This window comes from Diceros bicornis, chromosome 33 (assembly GCF_020826845.1).
Source record: "Diceros bicornis minor isolate mBicDic1 chromosome 33, mDicBic1.mat.cur, whole genome shotgun sequence".
Lineage (NCBI taxonomy): Eukaryota > Metazoa > Chordata > Mammalia > Perissodactyla > Rhinocerotidae > Diceros > Diceros bicornis.
The window spans coordinates 32,554,500-32,571,862 of NC_080772.1; the positions used below are offsets into that span (position 1 = coordinate 32,554,500).

Sequence of the window (17,363 nt, forward strand, 5' to 3'; positions counted from 1 at the left end):
CATTCATTCTCCACAGTGACTTCAGATTATTTTTTTCTAACACAGGTCTTTAAACACAAATGTTGCTAAAGTGCTCAAATTTATTTAAGGACTCCAATTACTTATGATGTGAAATCCAAATTACTTTAAGGCAGACCTCTGCCTTCTGTGCCAGCATGGATTCTTTCCTACTCTTTTTTTGTACTAGGACAAAGATTTGTATTCTCCAACAAAATGTGAACAAAACAACACAAAATAAAAATAAAAACTGTATGTTATACATTGTTCTTTGCATGTGCCTGAAATGTCCACCTACTCTTGTATGCCTACCTCATCCTTCAAGACTCATCTCAAGCATAACATCTTCAATGAGGCTTCCCTGAGAGAATTAGATTCTTCTCTATGCTCCCACATGCCCTCAGCTTCTAGAAAATACCTCTCTTATAGCACCTATCACATTAAAATTCAATCATCTTTTACATGTTTGTTTATTCAACTAGATTGAGCTTATTCAAGTCAGGGACTGAGATATTCATTTCTGCTATTTCTGGCATTGAGCACAAAGCCCGGCCTATTAGATATTTATTACAAGTTTGATGAATGGTTAGATGGATGGATGGATGGAGAGATGAATGACAAAAATTTGCTTTTTTCCAAAAATAATTGCTTTGAATATATCATTAGTCTTGCTCTCATTTCAATGCCAACAGTTTAAAGAGATTTCAATGACATGACTTTTCTGACCCTAGAAATAAATTTCTATATTTTACAACTCCAACACGAAGAGCTTATAAAAACTTCTCAAGTTGTGCATTAGATTCTTTTATATTTTTAGGATTTGAGGCATGGAGGGAGGGATTAATGGAAATTCAAAGTGGGTTTGAAGGACATCTCAGTAGTTACTTGTAAATAAGAACATTCTGTTTATCTTCTTCTAGTTCACTAAGGAAAAAAAATGACAACAACGCTGGGGAAAAATAGATCGCGCATTTTAAATCACAACAAACAAAACTAATAAACAGCAAACCACAGAGACCTGTCAGCTGAAAAGAAGATACAGCATTCATTTTATAAAATTCACTGGCATGTCAACAGACAAACTGGCAGGGAAAGAAAGTGAACAATATTTTTCAAGAAATATCTACTTTGCTGAATAAATCTTGAGCAAAATATTGTGTGAACTGTATGGATATGGAGTAAGGGCCATGCAAAGTGAAGAGTTCATATTTCCAACATTAAATATTTTTTTGTTGTTGAGATACACTTCCTTTGAAATTTGAAAATTATTCCAGTGTCATTAATAGTAACCCCTTTTCTACAATAGAACATTTAAATAGATGTTACAAAAGATTCTTCTCTTTCTAATAATGATGAGTCAGGTATGGTGATAGAAATAGTAAGATACAGGCAATTATCTTCATATTAGCAGCATGATTCTGGGGATAACAGAAGGAAGCCATAACATTGAAAACAGGTAGAATTATTAACATGGAGACCAACTGATGTGATTATCCCCTCAACTTATCAAGAATTGCAAAGATGATCAGATTGAACATTTAAAGTAACAGGATCCTTGTTATAGATTGAGTTCTCCCAAAAGAAGATTCTTAGATTTTGATTTAGGCACAGAGTATTTATTTGGGTGGTGATCTCAGAATGCTGGAGTGAAACAGTGGGGGGAGTGAGACAGGGATGGAGGGAAACCCAATCAAATGTGGGTTCTTGAACTGGTTACAACTCTAGGCAACTGGGCTCAATCTTACTGGGGACCCTTTGGGGAACCACGTAGAATGAATCTCAGAACAGTCCCTCCAATGAATATGAGGCTGGGACATCCACCTACTGACACCCATCTTTCACTGACTGAAGGTTGCTCCTGGAGATGTATATTTACCGCACTTATGGACTGTGCCTTTAGAGTAGGACACTTTGGGAGCTTGAGGAGGGGAGCCTGCAGTATGTGCAAGAACTGTCCATCACAGCTATAGCTGAAGATAGAGCTGGTCCTACAGTGTGTGGTGTGGGGCACCAACAGTATCCAACATATACGTGCATTTGCACTTAAATTTATAATTTCTCAAGCAGCTACTTTAAATATAAGGATGTATATTTCTGTAATTTAATTGCTCTGAGATCAAAAATAACCCAGTACTTAAAGATTTGCAAAATTTGAAACAAATTTGGAAAAGTCATAATGTGCCACTCATGACACATATGTGGTAAGTACATTCTAACATCTTGTTGTTGCTATTAACTAACAGGCTGGAGATAATTTGCTCTATGTAATTCTGAAGACATCATTTCAGTGAAGATCTCTTCTTGTCATTCTTCAAGACGTTTTTCTTTGAGAGGATCATGCTAACAAAATGGAAAAATGCTTCTGACATCTAAAAGGGTATCTTTGCCATCCATCCTTTTGTTGTAGGTAGAGCAGAGCTCCTCTTGGGCATTGGAACAGTAACTAATTTTTCTTTTCTTTTTGCTACTAAGCTATGTCTTAGATCCTCTATAAATATTATGTCATCAAACTTTTAACTTACAATAGTCATAAAATTTTTCAACAAATATGTATTTCATTGTGAATAAGTCTTGAGCAAAATATATGTGAACAGAAGGTTGTTACCCTGTTCCAGGCGCTGCTCTAAGGAAAGTATCTGTATTAACATATTTAACCTTAATTAAAATACTGTGAGGTAAGAAGCATTATTTTCCTTATTATGTAGGTAATGAAACTGAGGCACAATAAGGTTAAGTAGCTTCCTAAAGGTCATAGAGTTGGTAAGTATCTGAACTAAATTTCAGACCAGGCAGTCTGACGCTGGAGTCTGCTTGTTAACAAAGCTACTAAGTGGCAATATCAGGATTTAAATCAGAGGGTAATTTAAACCTGGATTGATCTGATTCCAAAACCTATGTTAATGGTTATTCTGCATCATGTTGCTTCAAAATCACCACTTCAATCCTCCTCTGTTTGTCCAACAGACTGAGTTTTTGAAGTGCAAATGGTGTCACAGCTCACCTCATCATTTGTCTATTTGAAACCCTTCAAGGCTTCCCATTACTTGAAGGATCAGGCTCAGTTCCCTTTTAGGTAGTTCCTTTTTACCTGCTGGCTTCACATTCTGCCAATCTTTGAATGCCACATTCTAGTCACATTGATTTTCTTGCAATTACTCGTTTCATACTTCCCTACCTTCATGATTTACACATGGTACACATTTACACATCTTTGGAATCCTTCTCTGACTTCACTTGGTTTCACCCCATTTTTCTTTATAACATTAACTAAGGTATAACCACTTTATGAATATTGCTTTTCATCTGAAGCAGGAAACGTTTTAAAGTGAAATGAGACGCTATTAAAAAGCTATGTCAAGACAAGTGTAAACCAGCACTGCTCAGGACAATATGGGACTCATGGTCACCCCATTGATGAAGGTCTTCCTGTCTCCTCATCTCTCCTAATTTGAGTTAGGTACTCCTTTCTGTCCTTGTATCTTATCAATGTTATATGCTTTTAACGCGGTACTGAAATTAACCCTTTTTGAGAGTCTGTTTCACTAGAATGGAAAATTATTGAGGATAGGAGTTTTATTTTGCTCACCTTTGTACTACTTTCCAAGCTCAATTGATTGTAGGTACTCCATGAGTATTTGTGTAATGAATGGACTCAACGTACATTTCCAAAAGCTAACTACAGCAGGAGAGGACAGGTTTATAGGACTTTGGTTTAGTATATAGAAGTGGTAGCACTGGGTGCTGGTGGGACTGATGTAAAAGGGATGGCCAAATTAGTGGAGGTTAAATCGGATTAATTTTTGGCAGGGCTAAGGATTAGGGTTTGGTCTCAGATGGAGAATTATCTGGTTTGAGGTGAGATTATATACTTGTGTCAAACCTGGATTAGTGGGAAGGACTGAGGTTACAGTGAGGGACGAAGGTAAGAATAAGAAATGCATGCAGCCCAGAAGTTTTGGCAGGATCGGAGCTAGTATCAGTTTTCTCTCATAGTGAATTTAAACGTGTCAAAATAATAGTATCTTAAAGTAATAATCATTTCCTTCTCTGTGTTCTGATTATATGCGCATATAATAGATATATGTACAAATGATTATTATGTATTTCTACTGTTACATCATATTGTATATGTGTGTGTTGGTGTCTATTTGATTACATACTTGTTTCCCCCATTAAGCCATATGCTTCTTGAAGGACTAGGGACTATGTTTTACACACACTTTTTTTCTCTTTCCACCAGATCCATTGATGTGCCTGACATATAGTAGGCATTTAACTAATTCTTTTAAATAAATGAAAAGTTTTCCCTATTTAACTCAGTTCACTTTCTATGTTTGATCCATCAAACTGCTGATTGTATCTTCGCTAAATATGTGTTCAATTAACAACAACAGAATGTAATCTTATATTTGTTTTTGGCTAACTGATGAGTTTATATTTTTCCATTACTCTACTGTAAGCATCATGAGGGCAAAAGTTATGTCTGCTGTGAATATTTGTATCCCCTCTGGTGAATATAGTGATTGGTACATAATAAAATTATTTTTAAAAATGTTGCATGAATGAAAAGTTGAAATGCGCAGATTTATCTTTGAAGAGGATAGGGTCTTTGGTGGGCTGACTTGGGTTTTCTAAGTGGAGTCCTCTCTCACATTTTTCATCCAGGATCTTCTCTATTCTTTGGACAGTTCTAGTGGCTGAGAAGTCAGTTCTTGCCTATGATAGTGAAAAATGTCGTATTTTCCTTGGTACCATTCTCATGACTTTTTTCCCCCCTGAGGTTATGTGTGTGGAAGCTTCAAGTTCAGAGTTAATTCATACATTTTGCAAGTATTTATGAAGTGGGTTAGTTATTTCTAGCATTCTGCCATCTTCCCTTCCTGGTCTGTTTTTTTCTATTACTGACATCCTTACTCTAAGATCTCAGGTCAAGCGACAAGCTCCTCTCTCCCTCCTGCCCCTGACCCACTCTTTTTGAGAAATACTTCATGTGTTGGAATTATGGCACCTTGAGTCTCGCCTTGAGTGAGAGGGTGGGAAGTGAGATGCAAACTACAAGCTCGAACTTAAGCTCTTACCAACTTTCTACTCTTATCTTTTAATAGATGTTTATTGAATAAAGGAATGAACCAATGGAGACTGAAGCAAAGATAATTGATAACTAAGATCTTAGGCAGCATTTATTAAGTAGCATTCAGGGGTGAAAGCCATGCTTTACTGAAGTTTTATATTTTCCATTTTTTGTTGTTATTGTTTGGTTTCTGATAGGTAATGCTTTTTATTTTTTAAGAGGCTAGTTTCTCCTCTGAATATTAAAAAAAATAGAATTAATTTAAAAATTACATATTACTTTCCTTTCAAATGATCCTTAGATAAAAGAATCTAGACGGTCATCTATGCTTCAGTCTAACCCAAGGCAGGAGCAATTGTCCTCTCTTGCCACTTTCCATTATTTCTGAGTCATTATGCACATAGTTCCACAGCCATATCACAGTTTGAAGAGAGAAGATAATACACCAACTCATCCAGAAAAAAACCCCATATTTAACACTCATATACTTAGCGCATGTTATAACAGTTTTATTCTGTAGTATACAAAATATAGCGTATTATTCAATTCGATCATTCATTCAACAAGCATTCCTTGAGTGCACATTGCGTGTCAGGTACTATGCCAGAGTTTGGGATGTAGAGGAGGATACAAGGTTGACCTACAGACCTCGAGGAACTTTGGTGCAGAGAAGACAGGTATAATGCAACTGGATTAAAGGAGTAGGGAAAGAGGATGATATTTTTTCTTCTTGAGAAGATCATAGACAGTGATCTCTAAAACACACACAAAGTAAAAGAATAGATATTTGTTTGAGAAAGCAGAGCTGAGCAGCTGGAGAATAAAGGAGAGGCCAGTGGGGAGCAGAGTGACTTGATTTGGGGGTTTTAAACATCGTGTTGCAGAGACAAAATGATGAAGGCTGGCCTGCCGGGTGGAGAGACCGAAGTAGATTGATGCCTGTAATACGCTAACCAGGCCGTGACGAGCATCTGAAGCAAAGCTCTGGCGATGTGATAGAGAGGAGGGGTAAGTAGGAGGCTTGCTTAAGAGCAAAAACCCATTTCATGTGTGTGGTGAAGGCGACTGAGGGTTTCAGGGAGGCCCTGCCAGTGCTGGCTTCTTGTTGCTCGAACGTCACGATCTTCTCTTGACCTAACGTTCCCAGGCAATCTTTCTCCAGGTTGCCACAGTACTTTCTTCCTGAAAGGGTATATCTTACAAGAATATATGGCGCCGTTAGAATATTACCTCGGAATGGTCACACCTAAGGGAAAGTGTGATAATTTTACCCATATTGGTAGTGATAGTGAAACATTCACCCTGGAGAAGAGACATTTCCTTCATGTATTAAGTAAAAGTCACTAATAGGCAACGACGTTTTATGTCCTTGTCTTTGCCACAATAACTGGAAAACAAAAGTGTGTATGTTTTTAGAAATCTTAACATAAATTCTATTCACACTGCAACACAGTTCTCATTGCTATGGTAGTGTGTATATATATATATGCACTTACTTCGGTAGGTAGGTGGTTACTTAGAGCCTGTAGTATCTACAAAAAAGCAGTTAATGAGGAGTCAGGATCTGAATTCTTGTCCTGCTTCTGCTAAAAATGTTTATAAAAACTTGAACAATTTATCTATGTAGCCTAAGTTGTAGATAATCTACTTTAAAATGTACAAGTACCCTAGAGAAGGAAGAGGTAAGCAGGTAAGGTTTAAGTGAAAGGACTAAATAAAAATATAAATAAAAAGATCTTGAGATAAAGAATCCTGGGTTATGTTTTTGGAGTTGTCAATGATTCGTTGCCTAGAGTAACCAGTTTATCTGAACACTATGAAGAAGCTGTTGAAATATGTGAACTCTAAAATTATATGATTCCAGAACATTTTATTCATTTAAATAACTCTATTTAATAATAGTCAAAATATAATAACTAATGTTTATTGAGTATTTCTTATGGCCTAGGCAATGTGTATATTGATTATCTCATGTGCTTCCCCAACAACTCACGGGGAATCATGACTATTCTGTTTTAGAGAGAATGAAATGAGTTTCAAGGAGACATAACAACAAGTCTCAAGTCATAAATGGTGGAGCTGAGGATCATATATGTCTTGAGATCATGTACCCACACGCATACATACACACACACACAGTATGTTTGCAGAACTGAAATGAGGCAGAAATTGTAAAATTGATGAATTTTAAATGTCTTGATAATTATTTGAATAAATATTTGCCTGTTGTTGGGTAGTGGTCATATTTATTGATTTTCATATCTCCAGCAACAATTAAATTGTCTGGCACATAGCTGCTCAAGTAATATTAGTTAAAATGAGTTAAAAGATCTGAATATTGGTAAACAGTATTGTTCCTGGAATTGTTGGATATATGTCTGGGACTCTTGATAGACAGAGTAGATTTGGTTATTCTATGGGACAAAATCAGCTTTCCTGGCCCAGGATGATGGTGGAGGGAACCGTAAAGAACTGAAGGAAAAGAGAAAATAAAACAATCCACCCACAGAACTAAGCACTGAGATGTTGGAATAATATTTATATAATACTTTGGGGTTTTTTCTATCAACTGTGTTGTTGCCAGACCAAATATATTTTTATTCTGAGCCTTTAAGTTTTGTTCTTTTCATAAGACATCATCAATCATCTTTTATTCGTTCATTTTTTAGTACACTAAAATTCAAAGTTGAGAGCACAATTAGGTCTATTTGAATAACTAAGAATTGAGGTAAAAGTAGCCCCAATGGGAAAAAGTCATGGACTCGCAGTTATAATTCACCTCCCTATTCCCTGCTGCTACCCTTGATACAATGTTCCTCTTTTAAATGTTATACCAAAACCTTTTTTAAAAATGTCACTAAGATATGTATCCCCAGGTGATATAAGGAAACATGATATTCTTCTTTCTACTACTCACTCTCTTGGGAAAAAGAATAATTTAGGAATTTATTTTGTGAGAACCTCTGTCACGGCTTTCAATCCAGCTTTCTTAGAACTCTTGTTAGCTAAGGAGTTATGTAACTTTTAAATGCTCTTTTGAAGCAAAACTGAAGTCACATCTGTCTTTACATGTTGCGTCCTACTGTTAGTGACTTTTATTTTCAAGTTTTTCTTCTTTTTAAGGATTTGTCTTATTAGATTTCATTTTTTCAGACATTTTTCAGGAAGCTGCTAGAATGTTTATCCTACTTTTCAATGGCTTCCTGCTGTTTTGGTACTAGAAATAGTTCCACTGGTGCCATCATAAGTTTTTCACAAATTTATTCCCATATCATTATTAGTCAAATAATCATAAAGCAAGGAACCTTGGCTTGGTGGCCGGCCAGTTTTTGTTCAAATATTTTCTTTTAATTTGTCCTTAGTTTGTCTTGGAAACAAAAATGCACATAAAAAGTTGCCATGTAAAACTGTATGTCATTAATCATATGATAGATTAAATACATTGTGTGGTTCTGGAAGGGAAAACTAGAACCAATGGGTACATATTATATAGAGAAAGAGTAATTTATTATGGGAATTAACTCTATAGGGTTGCAGTTGTCAGAATTTTAAATGATAACCAATTCTATATCTTTGAGGATATTTAAGAAGAGATTTAATGATCTCTTGCCTGAAATGTGATAGAGGAAGTTATATACACCCAACATAAGTAGAGTTGAATTAAATGATTTAGAATTTTTTTGACTATAAATATGTAAATGCACTCATGATTACATACTTACTTGTATGTACACACATATTTCTCTAAATTATGTGTGTGTGTGTAATAGAAAGGGTTGGACATAAAATGTTGAATAGAGAGAAGTTATGGCATTTTAATTAAAAAAGGAAACTCCAACTGTTTAAGAGATATAGGCAAATTGGTGGATATAGAGGGGAGCCATTATACCACCACTGACACGTGGTAGCCATTGCTAAGACCAAGCTGGTGACCTATGTGCTGGTAAAGAGTCAGCCAGGCAGGCAACAGACTCATTGTGATTTGTGGATTCCTAGAATGTGAGAAATGATGATAAGGCAACCCAAATACTGAGAAGTCAGGGTCAGAAAATGTGATTGTTTTCAACTGGGACATTTCCAGTGACGTTTTCTGATGGCTTCTAAGACTTGATGAGTGTGAAGTTTAGACTGAGAAGAAAATGATCTACTTCACTTAGGGAAGTTTCTTCCAGAACAGTTTTGGGAAAGGAGGGAAGTTACTGCACATCCAGAAAACTGGGAGATCAGACACAAATCTTGTATACCTAGACAGTGATGATACCGGGAACTGCCTGGAATGAGCTGGGTTTGCGCTTTAAATCTATTATAAGGGAAATGTGACACTGGACAAGGAATATAGTCCAACATGCTCCACAAAGGAACACAATTTTGGTGTTTTTGAGAGTATTGCCTGTGTGTGGTTGTGGGACAAAAGCTGGGAGGTATTACAGCTTCAGACTATGTAAATTTCCTTTAAAAAAATGTGTGAACGCTAGTCTCAAAGACAGAACTCTTGAATTAACAGGGATAAGATGGGGAGCCCTCTTGAAGTACAAAGATGCTTCTGGTTTAACCACATAGAGATCCATAAAAGAGCTCAGCCTGCAAAACTGTTCACATACAATTGTCACTTAGCATGCTGATATAGTACACTAATTTATTTTTTAATTATTTTTACCGTGCTAAAATTTACCATGCCTAAATTGGTAAATACCAAGGTTAAATGTTTCTTTCTCTATAAAAACAATATTTACTTGCCTTATCCATTTCTATCTCCTCCAGTTGATGATTGGTTGATGGGATTAATAATGTGTACTAGAATAAAAGAGATAAAGGTGGCTAAATCAGGTGGGTGTGGCAAAAATATCTATTCCCACGTGGAGTATACAGACTGAACAAGTGACCAAATAACTAATTTTAAAAGCAGCAACAACTGAATTGGTTAATATTTTTGGTTTAGTTAAAGCTGCACTACTGAATTCCGTGCTGGATTCACCATGGCAAAACTAACGCAGATGCTCAGACTCTTGCATTCACAGACAGTCTTCATCTTCTGCTCTGAAAGGATTACTACTACATAATGACACACATTAAAAAGTTCTATGCTAAGAAGCATTGGTTATGAGAAGCAGCTGGTCCTGGTATTTTATGGCAATACTGGGGCAAGATTAGTTTTACCTAAGAATAGGGGTGGTCATGAGAATGGCTCTGTTCATTTTCTGTGTAGGGTAGCAATCTGTGCTGCTCCTCATGATGTGCTAGTTTGGGCAGAGCAGGCATCAAATAATGCTGAACTGAGAATCCTTTGAAATGTTTCATTTCTGATACTCCAGCGACCCTGAAATTCCATGACCAGCCAGAGAGGGGTTTTAGTCCTTACAATACCACTTTCTTAGTCCAGAATCTCATCATTTCTAACTTTGATCTACACAACCTCTTTTTGCCACAAGATCCAAAGGAAATATGGAAAATAAAGGTAAGTAAAAAAAGATGAACAATTTTTTCGTGATTAACCCCACTCTAAAAAAAAGAAAAAAAAATCCCATATTAATCAAGAACTGAAATTCTAGACCAACCGATCTAGTAGTTTTGAGAGGAGGGGATTGAGAGAGCTAGACCAGAAGCAGGTGAGAGCAGGCTACGGTTCTACATTTTGAGTTATATCCCTAATGGTGTCTGTCTGCGTGTGTGCGCGCGCGTGTGTGTATTACATTGCTTGTGACTCCTGTATGATTTTCTACTTTATACATCTATCATCTTTGACTTTCCCGTTTCCCAAGTGAAGTTCACCTTAGTTGCTTCAGCTCCGGTTTACCTCAAACAGTGCAGAGATGAACAGCCTCATCCCTGTACCCTAATGAATCTGTTTATAGTTTCTCTGACTCATATGCTCAGGGGGGCTTATTGACTCACTGTGTGCATGCCTACATAATTCCCTGAAATACTCCACAGTGCTCTTCAAGTGGCTCACCAGTTTGGCCTCCTCTCAACGGAGCATGAAGGATTCTGCTTTCCCACGTCTGACAATCTTTGGAATTACTTAACAATAGTATTCTCGCCAAACTTAAGGGTGAAAGTGCTATGCCAGTGTTTCAATTATTCTCTAATTATCTGTGAGGCCGAGTACATCTTTTCCTATTTTTAAGTCATTTGAATTTCCTTTTATTGTTTGTTGGCTATTTATGGCCTTTGCTCATTTTTCTGTTAGATTTTCGGTTTGTTGTATATTATCAGCAGAACCTTTTATGTTCCTGATATTAATTAATTGTTGGGCATAGACATTCGAAATGCCATTTCCTGTCTGGAACGGTTAACTTTGTATATGGCGTTCTTTATTGAACTGAAATGTTAATTTCAATATAGTCAAAATTTTGGTGGTGGTTTTGAATGCTTGGAAAACATGCGTTGTTTATATGCAGACTGTTTATATCTATTAACTCATAATTCTTGATTTAGTTAAGTCTTTCCTGTCTTTCCCTATTTTGGGTTCAGCTTCATCTGTTTCTGAAAATAATGTGACAAATTCTCTAACTATAACTGTGTAATTCGAAGTCCCCTTGTTTGCTTTCTGTGGTTCTATTGTAACATTTTTACTTCAGTTTTTTGGTGGGGGGGGGACTGCAGGTACGCAAATCATGGCACATCAGCCTCAACAGTGTATGCAACTTGGTTCTTGTTTTATTTATTTTTGTGTATTTTTTTCCTCTTCATTCTGCATTCCCATTCTTACACCGACCCCTCCCTCCACCATGGACAGCCGGTCTAATGTATTTAACATATAGTCACGGATATGCATCTATGCTTTAAAGATCTATATTTTTGTTCTCCTTATTGATGTATGCCTCTTAAATTTACTTAATATGAATAACTATATCACCATGATAAGAGATTCCATAGTATTTCCTCCTGGATTCTTTTGACTTTTTTCTTGAAGACCATTTTTAAATTGGGTCTAGTGTGTCTGAAGACCCACTTTATCTTGTTTTCGCATCTAAAGAAAGTTTAAACGGATGTTAGAATTTTAGGTTCAAATATTTTTTCCTTCAGCACTTTGAGAATATCGCCCCATTGTCATCTTGTATCCAGAGTCAATTTGTGTTCCTTTATAGATAATTTGTTTCTTTTGCTGTCTCTTTGCTTCTGATCTTAAAAAACTGTATTTTTTTCCCTTATCTATCCTATTTGTTTTGTGAGGAAAACTTTCATTCTGTAGGCTTACATCATCTTTTTCCTTTTTTAATTCTAGGGGAGTCTTAATCATGATTTCTTTTCCTCTTCTTTTGTTTTTTTCTTACCATGTGAGCTGCCAGATATGTGATAACACTTCTTCATCTATCTTCTTCACATTGTAATTTTAATATTTTCTTTTTCCTTGAGAATTTTCCTGTTTGTGCTCCTCAGATATCTCCTTATTTTTCCCTTTGTGCATATTTCCTAGAAGTGTCAGCTAATACATATCTAGAGGAAAAGAAACATTTCCAACCCAGCCTAGTTTGTGTCCTTCCTAGTGAGTTTTAAAAGATAAAGAAAACCTGTGTTGAAAAAAAACCCTCAGATAATCCAATAGAAAAATGGGCAAGATACTGAAACATGCAATTAACAGAAGAAAAAAAAACAGAGGAGACAAGAAAGAAAAGATACTCAACTACATTACCAATCAGGGAACGCCAGTTAGAGTGATAACGAGATATTATTACACACACCCCCAATTAGCAACGTTAAAAAATCTGTGACACAATCAAATGCTGGTGAAAATGTGGAGCAACAGAAACTCTCATTCCTGCTGGTGGGAATAGAAATTGGTACATCCATGTCAGTAAGCAATCTGCCAACACAGAAGATGTACACACATCTAAAGATTCAACTCCTATGAATATCCACTTAGGAAATGCATGCACATATGCTGGAGGATATATGTGTAAAAAATTTTTCATAGGAACCCTTTTTTTGGAATACTCTACAACTCTCCACATCAAAATATTCATCTGCAATATAAAAAATAAATGTTTTTATATAATTGTATATTGGACTATTATACAGCCACGAAACTGGATGAACTATACCTCCACACAGCAACAGAATTCTTACAATCACAATGTTGAGCTTTACATAAAGTTCAAAAACCAGTGAAAAATATTTATATTGTCTAGGGAATGAATAGAAAGTGGGCAAGAACAAATCTCTTAAGGTGTTGGATAAACATTAAAAGCACGTTTTACAAACATAGCAGAGGAGAAGGCAAAAAAATGTGGAAAATTCTGAAGACCAAAAAGAGATCAGAACAAATCCTGATGGGTAAGTGAACACAGAAGCCTCTGGATATCTGTTTGCCCAGAGCTTCATTTCAAATGGGTCTTTATTCTGCGAGGAACAGAAGACAAAACTTGGGGCTCAAACACAATAAGCCATTAGATTGGAAACTTCTGCATAAAGTCAACTTAATGAAATAGAAAAGCTAAACAAATATTCGTATCTAAATAAACAAATAAAAAATTTCACCCAGTTGTTAGAAAAGAAATAACAGGCCCAAAATGGAGTAATTTGCCTCCACGACAGCAAACCAAGACATAATTTCAGTTTTAAACATCTCCCAAGAATGTGATTTTAAGTAGTCAATCTGAAATTTTCTGATCAGCACTAGTGAGGTAATCTGTGTGATAAAACTCCCACTGTTCCCTTCCTCTCAAAAGATGTCCTGGCCTGAAACAATACTTTCTTTTCTTTTGCTAATAACTTCCTTACCTCACCCTCCTTTTGCCTATAGAAACCTTCCATTTTGTACAACTCCTTGCAGCACACTTTTACTTGCTAGATGGGACAGTGCTTGTTCCATGAATCATTTAGTAAAGCCAATTAGAGCTTCAAATTTACTCGGTTAAATTTTGTTTTTTAACACCGTCAGTGAAACATGCCATTTACAACCATTGGTTGTAGGTGGAGGGGGGAATATTTTTCCCTAAGCAGATCTAAATGTAAGCTGTCCCTAATGTGCCTATAGATCTGGATTTCAAAAGAAGTGGATGGCTGAATACCCCAAACTTCAGAATTTATTGTAAAGTAGCCCTGGCTTTTTAGTTGACAGAGGCGAATGAAAATCCTCTCTGGAAGATCGCACCTTATTGCAGGACTCAAAAAATTCCCGTAGATAAAGTTCCAGGAAAATAAACTCATAACAAGGGTATCATAGAAATAACAGGAGGAAGCTTTGCAATGAGGAAGAGTAAGAAGAAATAAACAACGGATTCAGATTTGACAAGAATACAGTCGTTAAGAAATTCACTAAGTTAAGGTAATAAAGAAAACCATATGTAAGAAGCATTTTGTAAAATTTAACAATTATTCCTGATCAAACCCTTAGCAAGCTAAAAAGAGAAGTGAGTTTTCTTCATTTAATAAAATGCATGTTTACTTAGAGCTAGGTTCAGCTACATATGACAGCAAACTCAAGACAACGCTGTCCTAGACAAGTTGTTTTCTCTTTTAAATACAGTCATGTGCTAATTAGCAACTGGGATATGTTCTGAGAAATGTGTCATTAGGCGATTTCATTGTTGTGCAAACATCATAGAGTGTACTTACACAACCCTAGATGGCGTAGCCTACTACACACCTAGGCTATGTGGTACTAATCTTATGGGACCGCCATCGTATATGTCCCTCATTGACTGAAACATCGTTATGCTGTGCATGAATGTAGGTGGAGTCCATAAACAAGTTCAGGGATGCTGTGGTTGCTCAATGAAGCCTTGGTTATACATTCTATTCTTCGTTTCAGTAAAATGCCCCAATTTTTTCCAACATTTTTTTGCTTAGTTTAGACAGAGTTGATCTCTCTCTCTTTTACTCAAAGATCCTTAACCAGTTCTGAAAGCAGTAGCTTATTCCTTTTAAAAATAGCTTTGAGATGTAATTTGTATACTATCCAATTCACCCGTGTAAAGTGTGTAATTAAATGTTTTTTTTTTTCTTTTCTTTTTGGTGAGGAAGATTAGCCCTGAGCTAACATCTGTTGCCAATCTTCCTCTTTTTATTGAGGAAGATTTGTCTTGAGCCAGCATCTGTGCCCATCTTCCTCTATTTTGCATGTGGGACGCCGCTGCAGCATGGCTTGCTGAGCAGTGTGTAAGTGCATGCCCGGGATCTGAACCTGCGAACCCCAGGCCGTCAAAGCGGAGTGCGCGCACTTAACCACGACACCACCAGGCCGGCCCCCTCACTGTTTTTTAATCACAGGATTCTGACTAAACCACAGCTAATTTTAAAATATTTTTGTCTCCCCTAAAAGAAACTCCCTTAGTAGTTAATTTTTTATGCTGCCCGTACCTCAAACCCTAAGCAACCACTACTCTTTTGTCTCCTCAGATTTGCATATTCTGAACATTTCATATATGTGGAGTCATACAATGTTTGGTCTTTTGTGATTGACTTCTTTCACTTAGCCTAATGTTTTCAAGGTTCATCCATGTTGTAACATGTGTCAGTCTTTCATTGCTTCTTATCATTGAATAATATTCCATTACGTGTATATAACATCTTTTTTTAATCTATTCATCATGATGGACATTTGGGTTGTTTTCAAACTTTGGCTATTATGAATAATGCTATTATGAAAATTCATGAACAGGTTTTTGGGTGGACATATGTCTTTATTTCTCTTGGGTATATATCTAGGGGTGGAATAGCTGGGTCATTTGGTAACTCTATGGTTAACTTTTTAAGAAACCACCAACTGTTTTCCACAGTAGGGGTGCCATTTTACATTCTCACCCAGCAATGCATGAGGGTTTCAATTTCTCCACTTCCTCACCAACATTTGTTATTGTCAGTCTTTTTTATTACATCCATCCTAGTCAGCATGAAGTAATATCTCATTGTGGTTTTGATTTGTATTTCTCTGACCATTAATAACATTTATGATCTTTTCATATGCGTGTTAGCCATTTGTATACTTTTTTTAGATGTCTATTCAAATTCTTTACCCGTTTTTAATTGTATTATTTGTCTTTTTATTATTGAATTGTGTAAACTTTATATATTCTGTATGTAAGTCTCTTATCAGATATATGATTTGCAAATATTTTCTCCCATTCTGTGGGATATCTTTTTATTTCTTGATGGTATCATTTGCAGCAAAGAAGTTTAGATTTTAATTTTGATGTGGTTTTATTTATCTATTTTTGCCATCTGTGCTTCAGGTGTTATATCTAAGAAACCTTGCCTGACCCAAGCTCATGAAGATTTACTCTAGTGTCTTCTTCTGAGAGTTTTTAGATTTTGCTTTCTTTTGCATTTAGGTCTATGATCCAGTTGGAGTAACTTTGTATATGGTGTGAGGTAGAGGTCTGTCAACTTTAAAATAAGTTAGCCAGTTATTTTACCAGCAAAAAGAGTTTATTCAGGAATAGCAGAGGAATTGCAGTTCAGGAAATGCAAACTATGGTGAACCATAAGCAAGTCCAGAGAACAAAGCAGGAGAGCTTGCCTTTATAGATTAAAGGTGGGAGTTGGGAGGGGCTGTTCTAAATGAAAGTTCATTGAAGGAAGGTAAGAGTTCAGGGTGGTGATGGCTTCTCATTGGCTGGGCTGTTTCTGGGCAGGGAGAAAATCTTCCCTCTTCCTGCTGGAGTAGTAAAGTGGTTGCACTTCCTGCCCCAAATTGCAAAGTAAGCTGCAATGGAAGGTGTGTGTGTGAGAACTCCCCCTACAGGGCTTCCTGATTCCATTTTAAATGAGGTTTCCCTTTATTAATTTTAATAGGTTCAATTTCACTCTTTTGCATGTGGCTATCATGTTGTTCCAGTACCATTTGCTGAAAAGACTATTCTTTCCTCATTGAATTGTTTTCATACCTGTTTCAAAAATTAATTGATGATAAATTCAAGGGTTTATTTCTGGACTCAATTCTATTCCAGATCTATACATCTATCTTTATGCCCAGACCACACTGTATTGATTAACGTAGCTTTGCCATAAGTTCTGATATTGGAAAGTCTAAGTCTTTCAACTTTATTATTATTTTTCTGTATTGTTTTATCTATACTGGGTCCCTTTCTTTTCCAAATAAATTTGCAAAGACATCAGCTGGGATTTTAATAGGGATTGCTTTGAATCAGTAGTTTAATTTGGGGAGTATGGCCATCATAACAATAACAAGTTTTCTCATCCATAAACATGGGATGTCTTTCCATTTATTTAGATATTCTTAATTTTTTTCAACAATGTTTTGTAGTTTTCAGTATACAGGTTTTGTACTTATTTTGTTAGATTTATACCTAAATATTTTATTCTTTTTTGTTGCTATTTTAAATGAATTGTT

General features: G+C 36.1%; 1 long non-coding RNA gene across 1 annotated transcript in view; it reads left to right on the forward strand.

Annotated features, from left to right (window-relative positions):
* Positions 1-2,368: 2,368 nt before the first annotated feature.
* The window catches only part of LOC131396593 (uncharacterized), a 58,689-nt gene continuing 43,694 nt past the window's right edge, over positions 2,369-17,363 (forward strand). Inside the window, exon 1 of the long non-coding RNA XR_009216592.1 lies at positions 2,369-2,404. This is a non-coding gene — a long non-coding RNA (uncharacterized LOC131396593). The remainder of the gene's footprint in view (positions 2,405-17,363) is intronic.